This window comes from Neocloeon triangulifer, unplaced genomic scaffold, assembly GCF_031216515.1.
Source record: "Neocloeon triangulifer isolate White Clay Creek 2 clone unplaced genomic scaffold, ASM3121651v1 ptg000014l, whole genome shotgun sequence".
Classification (NCBI taxonomy): Eukaryota; Metazoa; Arthropoda; class Insecta; order Ephemeroptera; family Baetidae; genus Neocloeon; species Neocloeon triangulifer.
The window spans coordinates 19787101-19808055 of record NW_026775556.1 but is presented as its reverse complement, the minus strand read 5'-3'; the positions used below and the strand labels follow the sequence as shown (position 1 = coordinate 19808055).

Sequence of the window (20955 nt, the reverse complement as noted above, 5' to 3'; positions counted from 1 at the left end):
ATATTCAAAAAAATATAAAAATTTTAGCATGTTTAGGTTAAATTTGCATCTTTTTATTGTCAGTAATATTTTGAAAAAAATCTCCAATATCTAGCATTTATCTGCGCGTAATAATATGTGCCAAAGAAATGTGTAGCCTTTCCTGATTTTTTAAACTTAAATTCCAAATCAGAAAAAACACGACAAAAATGCACAATTATACCACCTGTTATTGAGAGAACGGCTGGCGGGAATGTTTTCAACAAAATTTTATCCGCTTTTGAATACAGACCTTCAGAATGTTCAATAGTCATTAATGTAATATATATAAAAAATCATTATTTTTGTTTTTTAAAATGACTTCTAATTTTTTTTAATAATTGAAAAATCCAGATTTAATAGATAATTTAATTTGGAATTTATTGATGTAATTCCCATAAAAATGGCTTAAATAGAACAATGGCAAATAATTAAAAACTGAATTTAATTTTAACGGCACTCCCCATATGATCTTCAAGCTGAGAGAAGAAATAAAATCTTCCTTCGCGCGGCCTCTCCTATTTTCGCTCAGTGCCCTGAAGCTATTTCTATTGTGTCCTTTGTCACTGTCATCTCTCCCTCGCTTCCTCCCCTATATATGTGGGTCAAACAAATAAAGTGCACTGCCAGCGAGCAGAATGAATGTGCGCAGCGTTGCAACCTACTCTCAGGTAGGAATTGCATCCGACCTTTCGGATGCAGCACCGCCTTGAGGTGATTTCAGGCACTTTCTCATATTATTCTGTTTTGAACAAAATAAACATTACCACCCCCGTTCCCTGATGCGCAGGCAAGACGGCAATGCACCCTTGTTATGCATGTTGCATATCTCTAAGTAAAGGTTTACTTTAAAAAAAGTTTAGATATTTATGTCAAACTTTTGATCATGTAAATTTGAACTCCAATATTTAATATAATATAAATAGCAGTGTGCACTGTTAAACGCGCACTTAGCACTGCGGAAATTAGTCAAAATCTAGATCGCGAACGTGGCAACACAAAATTATTGAGCGCACTCATATATGAATAATTGCGTCTTTTAGGACAATAAAAATAATTTCTTGATAATATTAATTTACTACAATAAAACAACTGTTTAGAAGAAATACTAAATAATACCCTTTTCTATACATTTTCCACATTTTTCTATACACACTAGAAGTAGTCACACTAATTGAGAAATTGCACAAGCGCACTTGGACATTTTGTTGTGCGTCATCATATTGGCTTCCGCATTCATATGATACTGATTTCAAGATTTTATAAGGGTAAAATATAATATTTGTTCAAATACCGCTGGAATATTTCTCTTGGAATGTGCCTAGAAGAATAGAATAAAGTTACTTTAATAGCTCAAAAAATAAGGCGTTTATAATATGTTAGTCGAAGAGGAAAATAAAATGAGAATAATTGCACTTTAATAGCCCAAAAAATAAGGTGTCTCTAACATATTTGTCGAAGAGGAGAATAAAACGAGAATAAGATGTTGACATCAGGGGCACTAGAGTAGGCAACCTGCATCACACGAAATAATACTAAAATAAGGTGGCTTTAATGACACTTTGCTAGGGACGGGTAGAAAAATAATGTCTCAGAATACTACAATAATGTTACTTTAAGCAGAGATTCTCACTATAATATGAGTATAATGCGTTGATAATTTTAATATAATAGCAGTTCGTTTTCTGGGAGAAGCCTGTTTTCCGTTTCCGTTCTTTTCGCATTCGCGTGTGAAATGTTTGCTTTGCGTAAAAGGAAAATATGTTAAGCAGGTATGAACAAATAAAATACAACCATTTCCACCATTTCCATCCACTCTATTTCGTATTGTTTTCGAATGCCAACACTTGAATTTGCAACATTCTAAACAAATTGGAAGAGAAGCGTAAAAAAGAGCTTTTCAAGGCTCAAAATTATATGAAAAGAGAAAATTAATCTTTTTTAACAGTGAATCATATCATGTTATTAATTAATTCCAATTTATCAGAATGGAAAATAAAAATTTACCATACAAGAACGTTTCCGCCGCATTTGAAAAACTTTATGGAAAATAATTGTCTTCAATAGTTAATTTTTTTTACAATTGAACCAAATTTTATTAAATTTTTATTATCACAAGGAATAAACAAAACACTTTTTTGTAACTAGTAAAGATACGTTTAAAACTAAGCCAAATATTTCATAATTTTATACAATTTTGTTCATCATTTCCGTGCGGCTCTTAAATGCATTTGACCACGCATGGCCTTTTGTCAACAACAAAAGTGTTCAATATAAAAAATTTTACAGTTCAGGATTTTTTTAACTAATTTGATTTTGATTTTAGATGTTGAGTTAGGTGAATGGATCCGTTCGGTATCTACCGTCTTTCAACATCATCTCTTCGATCGATCTTTTCTCAAAGATCACAAACATCAAAACAAAAAAACAGGTGCACGAAATTCAAGCAAGTAATAAGCAATTATGGGGCAAGAGCAACTTTGCAGTAGATGTGGCATGTTTTTGACGTGATAAATGTTCAGAAAATTTTGGAAGGGTTTCTTAAGTGGAGGTTTTATTTTATTAACAACAAAATTAATTGCATTATACCTCCTTGATTGCAAGCATAAGAAACGAAAATATTTGAGAGTCTCTGTGATTGCTGTAATTTTATTTAAATTAAAATGTAAAGATTGTTATAAAACTGATGAGAACCTTGAAGAAGTTTATTGCACTATTACATTTTGATATGCTTGATGGTGTTTCTCTCAACAAAAATAATTAAAAGTTTTTTTTATATCCTCTCGATTGACACAAGTTCGCAACCTGAATCAGCTTTGCCGCGACACCAGCAGCAATAAACTATATTTTCCTTCTTCTAAATAAACTATATATCTGAAGGAAATTACTTTCTCATAATACACGGAAAGAAAGTTTTCTCTATGAGTTATAAAAGATTGGACGGCAGAAGAAGAGGCTCTAGAGAGCACCAAAACCGGCAAGTGCTGCAAAATCCATGGAAACGGTGCCCAATCATGAGAGCGCAGCTGAAGCAACCATCCAATTACTGACTTTTGAAAGCGCGTTCAACCAGCATCGGTTCAGCGGGAAACAATTACGCTGCACTTCTCTCACAATTAGCGGTGAAAATCAGAAAAAAGACAAACAGAGCCAATTAAATTAATTGAGGGTAGAAAAACATACTGCTGAAAAAAAACTGTTTTATTTTATTTTTCAACACTAGATAGAAAGTAGAAAGATGCAAATCATTAGCTTCATATTTATAAATTGGTTGAAGTAAACATATGCGTTCATTTAAAAGATATATTCTTGTAGATTTACAGTTATGAAACATTGGACAAGCCAAGAGAGAGCTATTATTGCATTGAGAGGCATTAAAAAGTATAAAGATGAGCACAGTTTAAAAAATGTAGTTTGTGCAATAAAAAAATAATTTAAATTTTCATACAACAATCAATTGTTGTTGAACAATTCTAACATATTTTTAAAATTAAAATTTTATTTTAATAAGTAGCTTTTTGAGGAAAGATAATAATATGTTTTATCTCTAAAAAAGAATATATAAGTAAGGTTAATTACAAGTTAAATAATAATTATTTTATTTATTTTAAATAATTTCTAAGAGGACTTACAAATATTTTTTATAGAACAGCTTAAAAACACAATAGACAATAGATCAAAGGAAATTACATAATCACAACACAAAAGCTAATTGAAATATTTTCCAATTAATCAAAATGAGAACCTTCAGTACAAGTTGATGTGCCTGTTAAACTACAGCCATATTCCTTGACATGTTATGGTCGCTCGCATGCAAAATATGGCAAGCAAAATGATAAATTTTATGTTTACCTCATTCTGTCTAATGGAAAATTAATTCATCGGAGCGCGCAGCTGGTTGCGATAAAAGGAATTCCTCGGCGATTGCGTGATGGGAAAAAAAATCCGTTCACTTTTCATTAGTTGCGGTCGGGCAGGTTGCGTGTCTGGCTTCTGCAGGGGCACTGCGATCGGCGTTGGAGAGTTACTCTGCACTCGACCACTTTGGGGGATAACTAATTTGCTCTTTTGCCTGCTCATTGCGAGGTGTGCCGATTCACTTTTGCAAATGTCAGTCTGACACGTAATGAGATTTAAGCTTTGTGTTTGAGCCCCTTAATTAATGAATTTTAATAGAAATATTTAGACTGAAATTTTAAGAGCAAATGTTTTTTTTTTAATAATAATTTTCATAATTTTCTCATACTAACGAGTTGCTCTCTTTTTTTGTTTAATAGATTTTTTTTTTAAAATTATATATCAATTCCTTAGGTTATAAATGAAAATTATTAAAAAAAATTGAGGTTAACAATTTTTTAACTTGATGTAAATACTATTAATTCAGAGGAAGTTTTACTGGTGAAATGCATCTCTAAGGCATTACGTTCTTACTTTTTTTTCTTTCTATTCTGTCATTTATTGATATTCCGATGAAAAATGAAACGTCACTGATCAGCTTTTCACGTAACAATGACGTCGAGACCGTGAACGGTTGCAATGAAATTTTAATAGCGAAGCAACAACATTTATTGATTGAAACTGCCGAAGAAACGTCATCTGCTTTAGTCATCAATATTTTAGCGACCACCACCTGAAAGATGCAAAGCCACGTCCACGCCAACTTCAAAATGTCATTTTCATTAATTCCTGTAATTTGTACATTTACAGCATTATTTCCAAGTGTCATTTAAGCCTTTCTTTTCTCTCTTGACCTAGATTTGAGCAAAAAGCATACGTCCATTGAGAGGCAGCCGACGCCGATTACACAAAACGTGCGCTATTAGCGTGATTGAACTGCGAATTCAATTACATGGCACGTGCCTCTTTGCTTCACTTTGCCTTTTCCTGGCCAGTAAACAGCATTATCGTGGAAATCATTGAACAAACACACAACTTTTGCAAAGCCAGAGCTAGTGCGATTTCTTAACTTCAGCAAGCTACTATCACACACATCACACACTACAGGAAGTAATGAGATGAAGTCACAAAGAAGTGTGCTTGGAGATATAATTTTAGGGTGACTAATTTGATAATGGGCTATAAAACTGATTAAGTAATTTTACTAATAAATTTAATGATATACAAATGAAAACAGTAATCGACTCTATATAAATTCTTGAAATTATTATAATTGAATTATATTATAATGTGCCACTATGTAACTAAATATATGATTTAAGTATGGCTATTTTTTTTGTAAAACATCATATTTTAATTATTTGCTATTTTATAAAATAAATATATTGAATAAATTGAAATACATTAATATTAAACTTTAATAAAATAAAATAAAAAAATCGTAAAAAATTTAAATAAAAATAATTTTTTATGAGAAAATATTTTATAATTAAAAACAAAAATAATTTCTAATTAACAGTTACTGTAAAGTGAATTCATACAAAATAAAAACAAAACAGTAACTATCAGTAAAGTGCAACTAGCAGAGAAATTGAAGTTTATAACTATTTTATTCAGTACAAGTTATTATTTCACAAAGTAAAAACAAATGGTGTTTATGCAACTTGTGTGACATCAGAGCAAAATTGGTTGCCTAGTACAATATGTTCATTAAAATTCATCCAGAAGATCTCCTGGCCAAAAGATTTTATTGAGTACATTAGACTGTAGGAAAATAAATTAATCAAAGTAAAAAGTTCATATTTTTCAAATATCTGGCTACAAATTATTGTATGCAAATCAAATTGCATTGACATTAATTATACATTAAAAACGCTCAAAATGATAGAAATTTTCCCAAGATCAACACGTTCGCAGCTTGCTCAGCAGAATTTTGGTCCAATTTACCTGAAGTGACAATTCGAGTGGGAAGCGACGCCGGCGGCGGCAAATGACGTGCACTGAATACTATTAGCCGTGCGTCGAAGGGGTAAGTAGATGGAAAGCAATCAGAATGAAAAGGATGTGGCCCGCGCACGGCAGGAAATGGTGAAGACGTGGCGCAGAAAATTGCCGGCGAAGTGACAGAAGGAGCTGCAAAAATACCGATGTTCTCAGGAGGCGCGATTTTCCGCAGGATATTTGGCCCAGACCATGTATGCAATCGATCGACACGTGCGCGGGAGGGCAGTAAGTGTCAAACGGTGTCCTGTCCCTTTGATTTGTGCCTGCCCTTTGAAGTTGCCGACCAAAATACATATTTTCCCTGGCTGCGACCCCACGGCGACCAAAGACCGAAAATGAATCGGGGAGAGACGTTGCAAGCAGTCGGCAATGCCAAAATAACAGATCGAAAAAGGTCAAGGTCGAAAAGATGTGGACGATAAACTTGATGGAGAGAATAATAAAAAGGCAGTTTTTTATTGGAAACTAACCGATTGGGACTTTATCCATGTATTATTAATTTATTAATTTGGGGTAAGTAAATGTCTGAAATGTAAAAGGCTAAAATAGAAAAAAAAATAATTAATAAATATAAAACATATTTTAGAAAAATTTATTTTCATGAAATTTTGTGAAATGTGTCACTGTCGGTAGCATTTAAATTCAAAATTGTACGTGATTAGCTTGTTTGCGTTAGCTATAAATTCTTAGTGAAAAAATTAAAACTGAAATTAAAATTTAATTTTTAATTTAACAAATAATTTGTTTAGAGAAAAAAAACTGGAATAATGAAGTAGCAAAGAAGTGCTTTATTCTTGATTTCATCTGCAATAACGTTTCAAAAGCATTAAATTGACTTCGGTTGTTATTACTGTCAGAAACCAAACCATTTTCCTGATATTTGGAGTAATTTTACTACATCACATCAGGGTTTATGAAAGCTGATTGATCTCGTCACATAAAAAGAAGCTCAAAATTACTACTTTCGCTTCAGATAAAAATTTCTGCATCATCTATTGTTAGAAATACTACGTTGATTTGAAAAATTTCTTCTAATTCCTCACTTTCCTCACCTCCAACATATCCTAATTCCCTAAATCTTTTATTTAAATGTAAAATAAACTCCGAAATCTTTTTTCAAAAATTTATCTTATAAAACTTATATCGTTTGTTTTAAGTCTGCTTAAATCACCTAAATATGCGCTTAGAGTTCAATAAAATACAACTTTAATTACAGCTCATGGAATATTAATTTTGCAAATTAATTTAAGACGTCAATTGCAGTAATTTACGACAAAATTGCACCTTTCCACCTTCAAGGCCATCTGTAATTCACTGCCTTCATGTGAATGCAAACAAGAATTAATTTTATTTTTTTCGCAAGGTCATCAGAAGAGTGCTTGCAAATTGCGACAGGCGAAAAACGCAAAAATGGTCTCGTGCGCACACATTATCTCGAACTTAAATGTTTAAACAGTCGTGCAATGCAAAAACAGGGAGAGCAGCTCTGGGCAAGAGAAAAGGGCGAACGCCCGCGTGCAAATACGCACAGAGACACTGAAAGCAGAGCAGTGTTGATTTTCTCCCCGGCGGGCAAAAAAACTAAGTAAATAACGGTAGAGTCGCGCTAGAGAAAAGAAATTTAAGCATTTTTGTGCCTGCCCTGCCCACCGCCGCGGGCATGGCAAGAACGATACAATGAAACTGCTGAACGCGCACAATAACTTGGCACCAGCTTTTGCTCCTTTTAATTTAAAAATCTCTTTCCAAATAAGAAAAGAATAGTGAGACTTTACTCTTCTTTGTTTGGAATAAAGTAAATGCTCACTTGAATAACGATCCTTAAGCAAATGTCCAAAATATTTATTGAAGCATTTTATATTTTTGATTAAAAATTGAAATTCAATTTGAAACGCACTTCTTTTAATTGATTATATGGATGGAGTTAGCAATTGAATTAAGAAATTGAAAAAAAAGTTATTTATCAAGGTGTTAATTTTATGATTGTATAATTCAGTTTTTTCCTGAATTTTTTGAAATTTTTTTATAAAGAAGTTTAAGGAAAGAAGTGGCACTCGAGAAGATGTTCACGAGATGAAAAAATTGGACTTTATTATCTTGTTGAATAATTTTGTTTCTGAAGCTCCACCAGTTTCATTCAAGGTCTGCGGCCCAGTTTCGTGTGCAAGAAAATAAATTATTAAATCATCATGGAAAAGACTTTGAAAGTCCTGTCGCCTGTCGCGCAAACTGATAAAATAATTTGTCAATTTTAAATTTTACTTCCCAGGATTACAGTGTAGAAAGATGTACACTTAATTAAGTTTAGTAATAAATCAACAACACGCTTTTAGAACACTAAACAATTTTTGATGCAAGAATGCCTGAATTTACATCCTATTTTCAGGAAATTAATTTAATTTTAATTTACCTTTTGCTGAAAAAAAAAATAATTTATTTTATATAATTCTTTTTTACGCTTTATCATAAATTACTTCAACAGCGCACATTGTTATATTAATGTTTATTTTTATTCGCATAATCATTTATTGTGGTATGTTTTTATATTACAGAAACGATGAACCAACAAGACGTATATTAATTAATCACCACAGATCTAATCATAAAATCAATGAGAACTGGATTATATAAAAAAAATTAGTGATAATTACACATTTCCAAACGCAAGGATAATCATCACTATATTTAAGATGTTATACTAAAAATATATTAAATTTCATAATGATTTTAATATAATATAAATTGTTGTTATTCAATTTATTTAATGGATAAAAATCAATACAATGTTATAAATGATAACAATAAATTATTTGCATTTAAAATCTTTACCTTACTATCCTAACTTATTTTACTAATTATTTTTAAACTAGATTGTGTTTGAAAGAATTTATAAAAATTCCAATTTTAAAGGCAAAGAATATAAAATAATGCGCTTAGCGGTGGAATGTTGTGTTTATCGGCGGCACCCGCTAATCGCGCGGAGCTTCTGGGCGGCGGCGCGATCCGGAGCTCGGTGGTGGCGACGGTGCAGCTGCTCAGTCGCCCCGACGCTCACTGCACGAAACTCCCCTGCAAAGTGCACTCGGCTCTCGCTGCTCCGCTCGCTCCTCGCCGCAAGCAACAGGCAGCACCCCCAGCACGTGTAAATTAAGGTAAGACACACATTTCAGGCTCTTCCTGTTTTTGCAAATGGGAAAAATTGCTTTCAAATATTTTTCAAAATTAAAAACTTTAGCAATAGATTCTTCGAAAAAAAAATGCAAATAGGTCAATAGGAAAAAAAATCAAATTTTGTTTTCTTAAAATTTTCATGCAGATACTTTTCATTTGAAGTTTTTAATCGAAAGTATACCAGAATAATTTTAGAAGTTCAAATAAAAAACAAAAATACCGAAACTTAATAAGGGATTTCTAAAAATTGCAAATTGTACTCATTTGACTGACATTTTTTCACATTAGATTGTGATGCATTTGGGAAAAAAATCTTTAAACCCTAAAAGTTTTTTATTTTATTTTTGTAAAAAAAATTTTGTTCTGAAAGTTTTAAATACGATTAAAAACATAATGATAAAATTCAAATGTGAAAACTCGGAAAACTCTACATATTCATGTGCAGAGAATTTCAACTAAATCCAAAGCTTCCAAAAGCTTTCTTTCTACTGCATTAAAATTCCATAAAACTTTGTCTCTTTAGAGGAAAAAAATAAATGTAAATTCGCCACCGTAATAACCATTGAAAAACTCTCCTCATAAATAATCTCCACAACCCTAAAAGTGCCACACTGGTCAGGAATGGAACATAAATATTGACGAGTGGTCCGCGGAAGCATCTCTCGCAAAAATAAATCAGACCACCTCCCAAGCTTTTAATTTTATCACCACCACGTAAAGGCTAATTCAAAAAAAGGTTTTTTTTACGACCTCTCTAACTTTCGGTCCTTCGGCCCTAGTTCGATCGCTCCTATTTTTTTTTCTCTTCCAACAGATAAATTCAATTTTTGCGCTCATTTGCATGCAAATTGCGGACTAGGTGAAATAATTTCGCACCTCCCTTCCTGTGAATGCATCATTAATTCAGAGCCGCGTGGAGGATTTTCCCCGGCATTGTCGCACCGCAATTTTAATCCGGCGTGTGTTTGCCAACATTTTGCTGACGTCACTGGAATTAACTTTATTCAGTCTCACGAGCGGCGCAAAATCTATCGGGAATTCTGACTAATTGTTTATTTTTTCGTAAACGATCACAGGCGGAAACTTGCAATGTTTCTGTTGTTTCGTCCGGCGTGCAATTTTTTCATCAGCGGCCCATGAAACAAAACAAACGAATTTTTCATGTTTGTTTATTTGTTTGGCTGCCAGACCGAATTTTTCTGTTTTAATAAAAACGCTGCCTTCCGATGAGATTCATGTCAACAAAGGGCTTCCTCTCATCCTGCTCGCGTTTTTGCCAAGTGCTCGTTCTGCAGACGGACGTTAATTCAATATTATTGCAAGCTCAAAAGTTTGTCAGTTCTATGCCAGCTTCTATATGGAGTTCGCCAATGTAATCAAGTTTAGTTTCAAAATTCAAATGTGGCAGCGGTTCAGTAAATAATACTAAAGAAGAGACTAAGACATTTAATTTTTCTAATTTTAAAATCTAAACTGTGTTGATAAATTACTCTGTAAAAACAGATACAAATTAATTAAATAATCGATTCCCAAGTCTAGTTTCTTATTTATTTAAAGATAAATATTTTACTATTTTTAGAGTTTTGCATTTTTGTGTGTTAACTTTCACAATTAATTTTTGAATAAGCAAAATCAATGTGTGCGTGTTTTTTTTTATAAATTTAACATCCAGTAAAAAATTTAGCTGATTATAAGTATTGTATTTTATCATTTATTATTAATAAAATATTTTTTACAATGATGAAAAAGTCTGAGATCTCACTTCAGTTTTTAGTATTCAATGTTTTCTGCACGACTGATCATGATCATTGAATAGTGCATTGGGCATAAATCAGAAATTATGTGAGAGCCCCCGTTTGTATGGTCAAAGATTATCCTGATTAGTTTGAAAGCTGCCAAAGTTTGTCGTTTGACGTTGGGACTGAGACATCTGAAAATTACTAAGGGTTTCAAACTGTACCCTTTTCAGAAGTTTGGTTAATTATCCTCTCTCGAGTAATTGAATTTGGAAAAATTTTGGTGCAAAAATAAAAATTGTAGGGGTTGAAGTAATTATTGATTGTCATTCATTAAAAAATATTTGTTTCACATATAATATTAAAATCATTGCTCACAAATATTGATGAAGAATATGAACCAAAAATGAAAGTGATGAGGAATAAGTATATTAGTATTAATTATTAAGATAGTTATAAACTGCGTTGAAACCATTTAATTAAAAATAAGTAAAAGTTAGTTCCATAAATTAAAAAATTTAAAATAAAACAAATAATTTTATTCTTTTACAATTTTAAAAATTAAATAAATTTGAAAATTATAATAAAAAATATATTTAAAAATATTTAAATTAAACGAACTATTCAAATTAATTTTTAATATTCTTTCAACCTATGTATATTTTTTTAATTATTTTTATTTACACATTGCTGTTTACAACGTTTGTAAACAACTGCTTTTTTCCATCTTATTTTATATTGCGTGAAGTATTCTTCTTTATAAATTTTAAATTGATCTTCTTTTTGCTATAAAACAAAAATGACAAGATGATCAAAGTGATTTTTACCCGTAGTTCTCCGTTAATGCAGCTACAACATGATGGAGTGTGCGAAAAACAAACGTCATGAAACAACCGCGACTTTGATCCGCATATGGGCAACCGCAGAGAAAACGTGCACTTTTATCCCGGCGAGTGAATATTATTCCTCTTTGCACAGCCGTTGGTTTTTGCCCAGGCTGAGCAGAGATGAAAGCGGCTCCCTTTGCTCGGCGAGTGGCGCTGCTATTAAAAGCGCGCTTCTGTGCAACGCCTCGCAGCTTTTGGGGCGAATAAGGAGTTGGCTTCCGTATTTACATTCAAACGCAGAATGACCCTCGATTTATTTGCATCGTGCACGGCGGTGGTTTTATTAGCCCATCCAGGCAGAAATAAGTGGCAACGCGGACAGAGCTCTTTCTCTGTGGAATGAAAGCTTCTGAAGTTTTTTTTTTACAAGACTGGTCGAGTTCTTTTGCTATCACTTGAGCTATCGGGTCAAGATCGAAACTAAGAGTGGGAAATTGACATTAATTGCTTTAAAGGGTTGAAATTCTGAAAGTATATTTTTTTCCCGTGGAATAAGACATTGACATAAGACGGTTAAAATAAATGAATTGTACAAGAATTATTGTTTTTTGAGCGAGATTGATATTGGAAACGTAAAATAAGAATGAATTAGGCCATCTTCTATAAGGTACTTAAAAAACAACAGAAAAAACTTAAAATTGTATTGCTCTTTCACTTTTTATACGACAAATTCAGATATTTTTCTACTCTTAATCTACTAATTTATTTCATATCTTTTGCAAACAAATATTTTGCTTTTTGAAGTGACAATCTCAGGGAAAACGCAAAAACGACTGCGATCCTCTGAGAGATTTCCAACCTCAGCAGGTGGGCGGAACAAGAATATCGTCTCGAGCCAAATTCTCGGATTGTGAAAAGCGGCGCAGCATCCAATTTCACAGTTGGATCAAATCAGAGGTCGGCGAAATTAAATATTCGGATCGGTGGCTGCTCGGGGAAATGCAAAGTGGAAAGAAAGGCCTTTGACTCATATAACCAGTTCGAGGCGGACATAAATCTTGACTGATGAAAAAATTACTTTTTTCAGTGTCGTTCTAAATTTTATAACTGAAAATTAGAAAAATTCCAATTTGTCTCTTCATAAGTTGAGAAATATTTAGAAAAAAATCTCCAAAGAATTGATCAATTAAAAGAGTGGTTTGGACGTTTTGCAGAAACAAAGATTCATTTTTTTTTTTTTACGTTAATTGACTCCTCTTCAATAAAACTCTAAATTTGCCATCTTTAATTGAAATGCACTAATGAAATTAAAACTTTCTTCTTATACAATTAAATAAAAGGCTCACCAAAATTGCTTTCAAATGACCTTACCTGAGGCCTTCATGAGACTTTTCTATTCAGAATTTTAACCCAAAAAGAAAAAGGCCCTGTGAAAAATAATACTTTAGCACTCGATGTTACTTTTCATGCACAACCAAGAGTAGCAAATCGATTAATCGCTGTAATAAGAATCGATCAGAGTTTTCCTTCTTCTCGCACGCGTGGAGCAGCGAGAATCATATAAAAATAAAAGAAATAACAAACAACAGCCGTGTAGAGAATAAGACGGGAGAGCAGCAATAAATACAACACGTCCGTTTTATTGCAGCGAACAATAATCGGCCGCGGGGCAATCCGGCGAGCTGATTCGCGTTTCATAATAGCGTGGCGGAATTATTAAATTTGGCACCGAGTTGGAGAAGGATTTTGTTGCGAAAATTCGCTCTGCCGCTTCTTGGCTGCGAGTCAAGAAGAGACTTTCGCGTACTTCTACTGGAAGCTAATTACATCCCGCTGATTGGAGTCTGCTTTTGCGGCACTTTCACGCCAATTAAGCTTTATCTCGCGATATTAATCTGCGCCCCTCCGCCTCCGGAGTTTTGCGCTCCGGCATCGTTAATTGCCAGTTTTATAATTTAGCTTCACTCAAAAGTTTCGATGAGTATGCTGTTGTGTGTTTTTGCCATGGTTCAAATTTTAAGCGTCTTTGTTCAATTTTTCCAGTCGCTTTTAATGAGGAAAATGCTCATGTAATTCCCATCAGGAGGCTTATTGGGCGTTCGTCATGAACACTGTTCGTAGAAGTGTACACAGAATGATAAAGGTCTTTTATCAAGCTGGGAATTAAAAAAATTGTTTGTAAATACAAAAATAGTTGTTTGTAGGAAACATTTAAAAACATCAAAGGCCGCTTATTCCAAGTTAAGAATTAAATAAAAATATTTTACGAAGTGAAAAACGAGTCAAAAACGCTTATCAACATTGAAAGCTTGTGTAAAGCAGAAAGTCATTCAAATTCATTCAATTCCAGTATCTTCTCGCAGCAAATTTGGCAAACATAAGGAAGTTAATTTCATTGGAAGAGAAATAACTTTATGCTCCGTTTAAAAAAGCGTAGAAAAGTAAAATCTAACACACTTATTGAGATTTTTGTATTAATATTAATTAATTGTGTTAATTAACATTTTCCTTTTAACAGGGATAAAATTTAAAAAAAAAATTGATTGAATACACTTATTTAAGTTCTAAATTATTGACTTTTTTAATTACAAAGCAGTTCAAGAAATTTTATTATTTCATTAAAGAAAACATGGTACCATTTCACACGGTGATTTTGCAATAGTCTATTTCTTCCCTTATATAGCCCCCGATGCAAAAATAAATTCTCCTGGAAAACTATTCTCATCGAACAGGAAATTGTATTATTTTCTCCGAGTCCTCGTTGCGCCAGGCGAGAAACGTGCAGAGCCAATTTTTCCGTTCGAAACAATCGCAGCCCGTCGGTCTCTCATGAATTACGCAACACATATAAAAAAAGAGAGCTGCTTTCTCGTCATTTGAATTGTAAAGACGGCAGAGAAGGTATGACAAACAAGGTCGCACGAGAGAGACCAACCCCGTCTAATGGCAGCCCAATAGAGGAAACATGAATCGACTGAGCTGTGTATTTGCTCAATGTCGCAGCCCCGAGTGCATCAAGTTCCACCGCAAACAACGCTCGCCTGTTTGACCCACAATTCCAAATAATAAGCTGAAATCTGAGAGAGGCGCAATGCAGGGCACAACAAAGCGATTGACTGACTTTCTTTTGATACAGAAAACATGTTTCCGATATCAATGTGTATAAATTCAAATTCGGCTGTTCCTCGATGGGGTTTTTAATTAAGAAACCCTTGCTTTGCAGCAAATCTACACAATTAGGAAAACTATGAATCGTGAAATTTTCCTTCAAAAATTAAGAATATCTTTATTCGTCTAATACAAAAGAGACAATGTTTCTGTTAAATATATTTTGAGGAAAAAAAATCAATCAGTTTAATTTGATTTTTTTATTCATCGCGTGTTTGGAAAAAGTTATTCTACTTGTTTCACTTCCCTCGGCCGAACCGGGTGCGTTATTTGTCTGGGGATGTTCTTGGTCTCGGCTGGTGGTACCGTTTTCTCCCCGTCAGGTGCAATGCACACGAGACCTAGGCTCGTTTTTCCCCACCAATGCGGAATACCAATCGCAGCAGCTGCGACCGACAAATAAACTCCATTATTTTCACTTGCGTTTATAGCGCAAGTAAGAATGCAACACAAAAATCACAGAAAAATGAAAATAAATAACACACAATAACCAGAATGATTCTAACTTCAAAGCACTTTTGGGGGGAAAATAGTTTTCATTTTATTGCTACATTTTAAAATGTGAATTTTCATTGCAATTGACATCAAAATAGTTTAAAGAACATCTTTTTTTAGTGAAATTTTTCTTGCTCTGTTAAATCAGAATCAAAATTTGCAAGAATGCGCTGTCAGAAATTTTTCTTTTCTGTCTAATAATAAGTTAAGTACAAACTTTTAATCAAGTTGCAATCATATCAGATCTTTAATATTTTAATTTTTGAGTAGGACAAAACTTTCACCAAACTGCAATTTCTTTGGATTTTGAACCTTTGAGGAAAATAAATAAAATTTGAGTAAATAAGGAACCAATTAAAAAAGATGAGAAAATCATCAGCCGCTATAATCGGATTGAAAGTTATTAAATTTCTTTATTAACTTTTCGCTGAAGAAAGTGCGGAAAGTGGAATAATAATTACTCGGGCGGCGCGCGTGTTGTAAACCTCGTCGGTGCCGAAAGAAAACAACAACGGCAACTCCCCGAAGAGGAAAACTGCCAGAAATAATTTCCTCGTTCGCCAAATTCTCCAAGTGGAAAATCAGATTTCGTCGCTGCGCCGTCGTGACGCATGGAAAAATAAATAATAAAATAAAAAGTAGGCTCGGAGGATTTTGCCTTCTTTTTCTTCTTCCGAAAACACAGCTGGCGACGAATCAAGACGCGCCGCTCGGATTGATGACGTAAAAGGTGTATTTTCTGCGGTTGACAAGAGCAGATGCGATTTACCTTGGCGGAGGGTGAGTCTCGTGGTGAAAGCGGCTTGCGGAAAGGAAAGGGCTTCGAAAATGATTTGGTGCGACTCGGTTTAATATCAATTCCTTCCGCGCGGTTGCCCGGTACATTTTGCGTGCAGCCTTGAATTCCACGCCCTCTGATTTTGATCTTTTCCACCCTCTTGCGCACCCAAAAGTTTGACCGAAATATTTGAACTTCCACGGTGTTGAGAAGTGAAGGGTGCACCAGAAATTTCCCTTTTCTTTACCAAGATGTTTATTTGTGTACCTAAGACATCAAAATATGAATTATTTTTAGAATTATTTGGTTACTTTTTTTTAAAAATGGAGATCATGAAATCATTCCATTTTAAACTATTAAAAAACAAAACTCTTTTAAAAAAAAACTTTTCAGTGTAAACTATTAATTTATTAAAAGAAAAAATAGTACTAAAAGCAAGCAATTTTTTTACTATTAATAAAATTGAAAATAATAAATTAGCAAAATTATCTAATTGTAAGTTCTTTAACTTTCATAAAACTTAAAAGGGTTCTATGAGATGACTAATATAAAGATATTTTCTTTTCCATAAGGATCATTTTTCCAGCCATTTCTATATTTTAACAATTTTTCTAATTATTTTCAGCACTCTTTATTTTTCTACTGCCCACTAATTTTAATCTCCAAATTCTCCAAATTCAGTGTTGAAAATTAAAGAATTTTAAATAGAAAAAATTAAATGTTTTCTCTCTGAGAAATTAATGAAAAAAGGGAAAAGCTCCTCCCCTATTATTAAAAAAACCCTCTAAACTCTCAAAAATCTGATTGAATTTTTTACGAAGGTTTACTTCATAACCTTTGAATTATATTTAGAACTGATTATTATTCCTTATTTACGGGCAATTTTTTCTTCGCCTCATTTTATAGCTAGTTGTGTTGTCATCCAACCGCGTATGTCGGCAATTTGCGACAATGTCTTCTTGTTAGCGAGACTCTCGTCAAGCCCCGTGGCATATTTGCATCTCGCGGTGTAATTGGCGACAATCACGAGGAACAAATTGACTGCAACTGACGCGCGTCATGTACGCCTGCAAACATGTACAATGTAACCCTCAACGCCATTCAATCAAAAATCACCTGCGGGGCTGGACATGTGTGTGAAAATTTATCGAATGGCCATCTCGTTATTTGTGCCGACCGCACGTCAATACGTCTCATCAAGCGGATGTCACGGTAGATTGCACGAATTATGTCCGTGTCACACAGAGGCCAATCGTCATTTCTCGTCCATCAACATGGCCCACGAGTCAGCGTTTCGGGGGTTTAATATATTGATGATATTATTTGTTGCTTGTTTCAAAAAATCAGTTTTAAAAACACAGCTTAAATGAATATATTAATTAATTTTTTTAAAAACCTTCTCTAAATAAAAATAATTGATATTTCTTACTAAAAATGAATGAAAAGGAAAACAATATTTTCAGAATGCATTTTATTGGAAAAATCTCAAAGTAATCTAGAAGTTGAAAAAACGAACTTTTAAAATAATTAATATGAAGACTAAAAAAAATATATAGATTTCTATTAATTTGAAAGAACCCATTTCTAGAATTACCTCGGAACTCTTGAATTGAATAAGTCTTGATTCTTTGATCTCCTTCAAACTGATTGTAAAATTTATACTGACAGAGCTTGAGAGAATGATTTGATGAAACTCAATTCAATCACAATTGCAACATTAATCAATCTTCGCTTGGTGTCGCAAAAGCGTTACATTGTTTTTTTCCAATTTAAATTTTTAATTAATTTTGCCGGCGTCATAAAAAATTAACTTTTCCATTACTGTCATTGGCAGCAAACACACACATGGAAGTCGTGTGCGTTTCTCTCTTTCATCGCGTATAATCAACGTGCAGCGCGCTGATCAAAGTGATTAATAATGAAAGCTTTAGAAGCCATTACAGCGTTAAATATTGCACAGAGCTGGAACAAGTCAATTAAATTTTACAGCAGGCTTCTAGCCTCATGTGAAATTGATCTCGCGGTTATCTAGATGCTCTGATGGAAGATAAATAAATCCTATGGCGTATCTTCGACTCTCATCAAAATTGTTTACCCTCAGATGGATATTGATTCATCGTTATTGTTGTTTTAACTAGAAAAATGACTCACAATAAAACGCAACGAATTGATTGAATTGAAGAGATTACATATTGATGATAGTTAATTATTTTGTTATGTCAGGCCAAGGCAGGATTTTTTCACTAATTTTTTTTTTAATAAATTATTCAAACGATGATTTTTTATAATCGCCATACTCTTATTTGATTAAATAAATTTGAAACATTTTAAAATATTTCTTTCAAGTCAGTTTGACTGTTTTTATGTAGGGGTTCGCGACATTCAGGCTTTGATTAAATTTGGGTTTTAATAGCTCGCTCCATTTATTAATATTAATTTGTTAATTTTTATTAAAACTTTCCCTTGGTTTTTGTTGCGTTTTCGTTTTCTTATTTTTATTTGTCAATGTTTCCATGTTATTTTCACTGTTACTGATTATTTTTATTTCACCTGCAAGTATATTTTTACAACGCCCCAGTGGTTTACTTTGCGATTAAAATTTAAGTCGCGAGAGCCTTTAATAAAAACAAATTCAAATGAATGGTTTCGTATGAACCTGACCGACAGATCGACTTGTACGATTGCGCCGCGGCCAACACATGCACACACGGGAAATATCACGTAACAGAAATCAAAACAACGCGACAGGCTTTTTAACTAATTACCGGTGGCGCCCGATGTGACGGCCAAGGTCTAGGTAAGCGGCATTAATTTTTCCATTCGGTTGAACTGGCAAAGAAGAATATATAAAATGGTAACGGTCACGGACGCCGCTAAAAGCATCATTAATTGATTTTGTGTTTTTCTTTCAGTCCATAAAAAAATCAGTGTGTTAATTAAATAAAAAAATGGAAATGTTCCTAATGTACTTTTACTAATTATGTTAGAATTTTAGTTACAAACTTCAAATTTCACATTTTCAGAGTGATTTTAATTCACAAAAATATGCTAATAAATTGATTTGTATAAGAGAATAGAAATAGTTTAGAAAAATTTCAAATTTTATTTTTATCACCCTTTACGTACTCATTAAAATTTAAAAGATAATTAAATTAAAAGTCCATATTTACGGAAGCTGAAATCTTATCAAAACTGGCATATTTTTTCTGTGTTTTGAATTTAAATTTGATCTATTTTTTTCACTGTCATTGAACACATGTTTTCATATAAATTTAGTTTACAGTTTATCCCAGGCGAAACAAGATAGAGCAGTTTATTCATTAGTTTGTAGAGCTAATTTAAATTTCAAAGTCAAGTTGGTTGCGACGCGCAGCATAAATCAAGCGGCTATCAAAATTCATGAGCCGGTCACACATTATTAATCCCCCTGGCTGCGCATAATTCTGCAGAATTCGCGAAACCGTCATGCAGATTTTGCAGAGAGCAGGTCCGAGTGCTGCCATCAAAGTAATAAACAGCACATTTGACATGAAAATAGCAGAGCACACTTGGCGCCCCCGGACGCCTATCAAATGCTCACACGCAGCTCGTTTGCATGCATATTTGCCAAGTGCACAGCGACACGACCCTACCCTCGGTCCAGTGAATTGGGTTTGTTTTCGGACCGTGTTTTATTTGAGAACATGCTTGTTTGGCACATCTTGTTTTTGGCGCGCGCATTATAAGGCTGTTTTTTTTTTTAACTAGTGGACGTAAAAATAAACACGGTTTATTTGTTAACTCCCATGGGATTCCAGATTTTAAAAGAGAACAAATTTAATTGACACGATGTATAGAATTGTTTTATGAAGTTTTAATTAATTAATTGAGCATAATACTTGAAAGGAAGTAAAAACTCTTCAATTCTGATTTTTTTTTCCACCAAATTAATTGGAAAATGTTAGAAAATTTTAACAATGACTAGACTGGTGAAAAAGTCAGTGAATTTTTTTCAATCTGTCAATGTGTAACTAAACTTGAAGATTTTGAATGGGGATTTTTTTAAACAAATATCCTTTTATATTTTACTAAAAACCTGGTACTTTTACACTAAAATTTAAATCAAGAATCAAGGATCACTTGCACTAAAATAAAACAATTCTAAAAATGACCCGTTAACAACATTTTATGCCGAGTTGAACATTGTCAATCATTGTCAGATTTAAATGAGCCTCATAGGTCTATGTATTTGCAAAGCGAGAACAAAGAAGGAAACTTACCTTTACGCCGGCGAGCCTGGATGAATTGCGAGATGCTTTGCCGAGTTCACTAATCTGCCTGGAGAGCTTCTTCTCACGTTTCATTTCGGCTGAATTTCGCATATTTCGGGCCAAATTTGGATTCTATCTTGACCCCGGCTAGACACGATGCACTTCGTCAACAAAGAAGGAGATTACTAATTATATATGGGCGTGTCTGATTATCTTTCGTGGGAGAAAAGCGGGAACGAGTTTGGCAACCCGACAAAGACAATCGGACACGCCCACATATGATTAGTAATGATTTTCTTTGTTGACAAAGTGCATCGAGTTTCGCCGGTATCAAGATTGAGCCGGAATTCGGCCCGAAATAGGTGAAAATCGGCTGAAATGCAACGTGAGTTAAAACAGCAGAGTAGCTGGGAAGCCAGTCGGACTCGCCGGAGAAAAAGTAAGTTCCATTCTCGTTCTCGCTTTGCAAATTCGAGGCTCACAATTAAGTCTGATTCACTTTTTTAACTGAAAACGCCAAGTCAGCCATACATGCCCTAAACGGATCAATTTGAGAATTTTATCTTTTAGTTTATTAAAGAAATAATCAAATATATATGCAATAATTATCA

General features: G+C 33.5%; 1 protein-coding gene across 1 annotated transcript in view; it reads left to right on the top strand.

Moving 5' to 3' along the window:
• Positions 1-8969: 8969 nt before the first annotated feature.
• The window catches only part of LOC132200492 (uncharacterized), a 68888-nt gene continuing 56902 nt past the window's right edge, over positions 8970-20955 (top strand). Inside the window, exon 1 of the mRNA XM_059625983.1 lies at positions 8970-9071. The gene's annotated coding sequence lies outside the window, so the exon portion shown is untranslated. The remainder of the gene's footprint in view (positions 9072-20955) is intronic.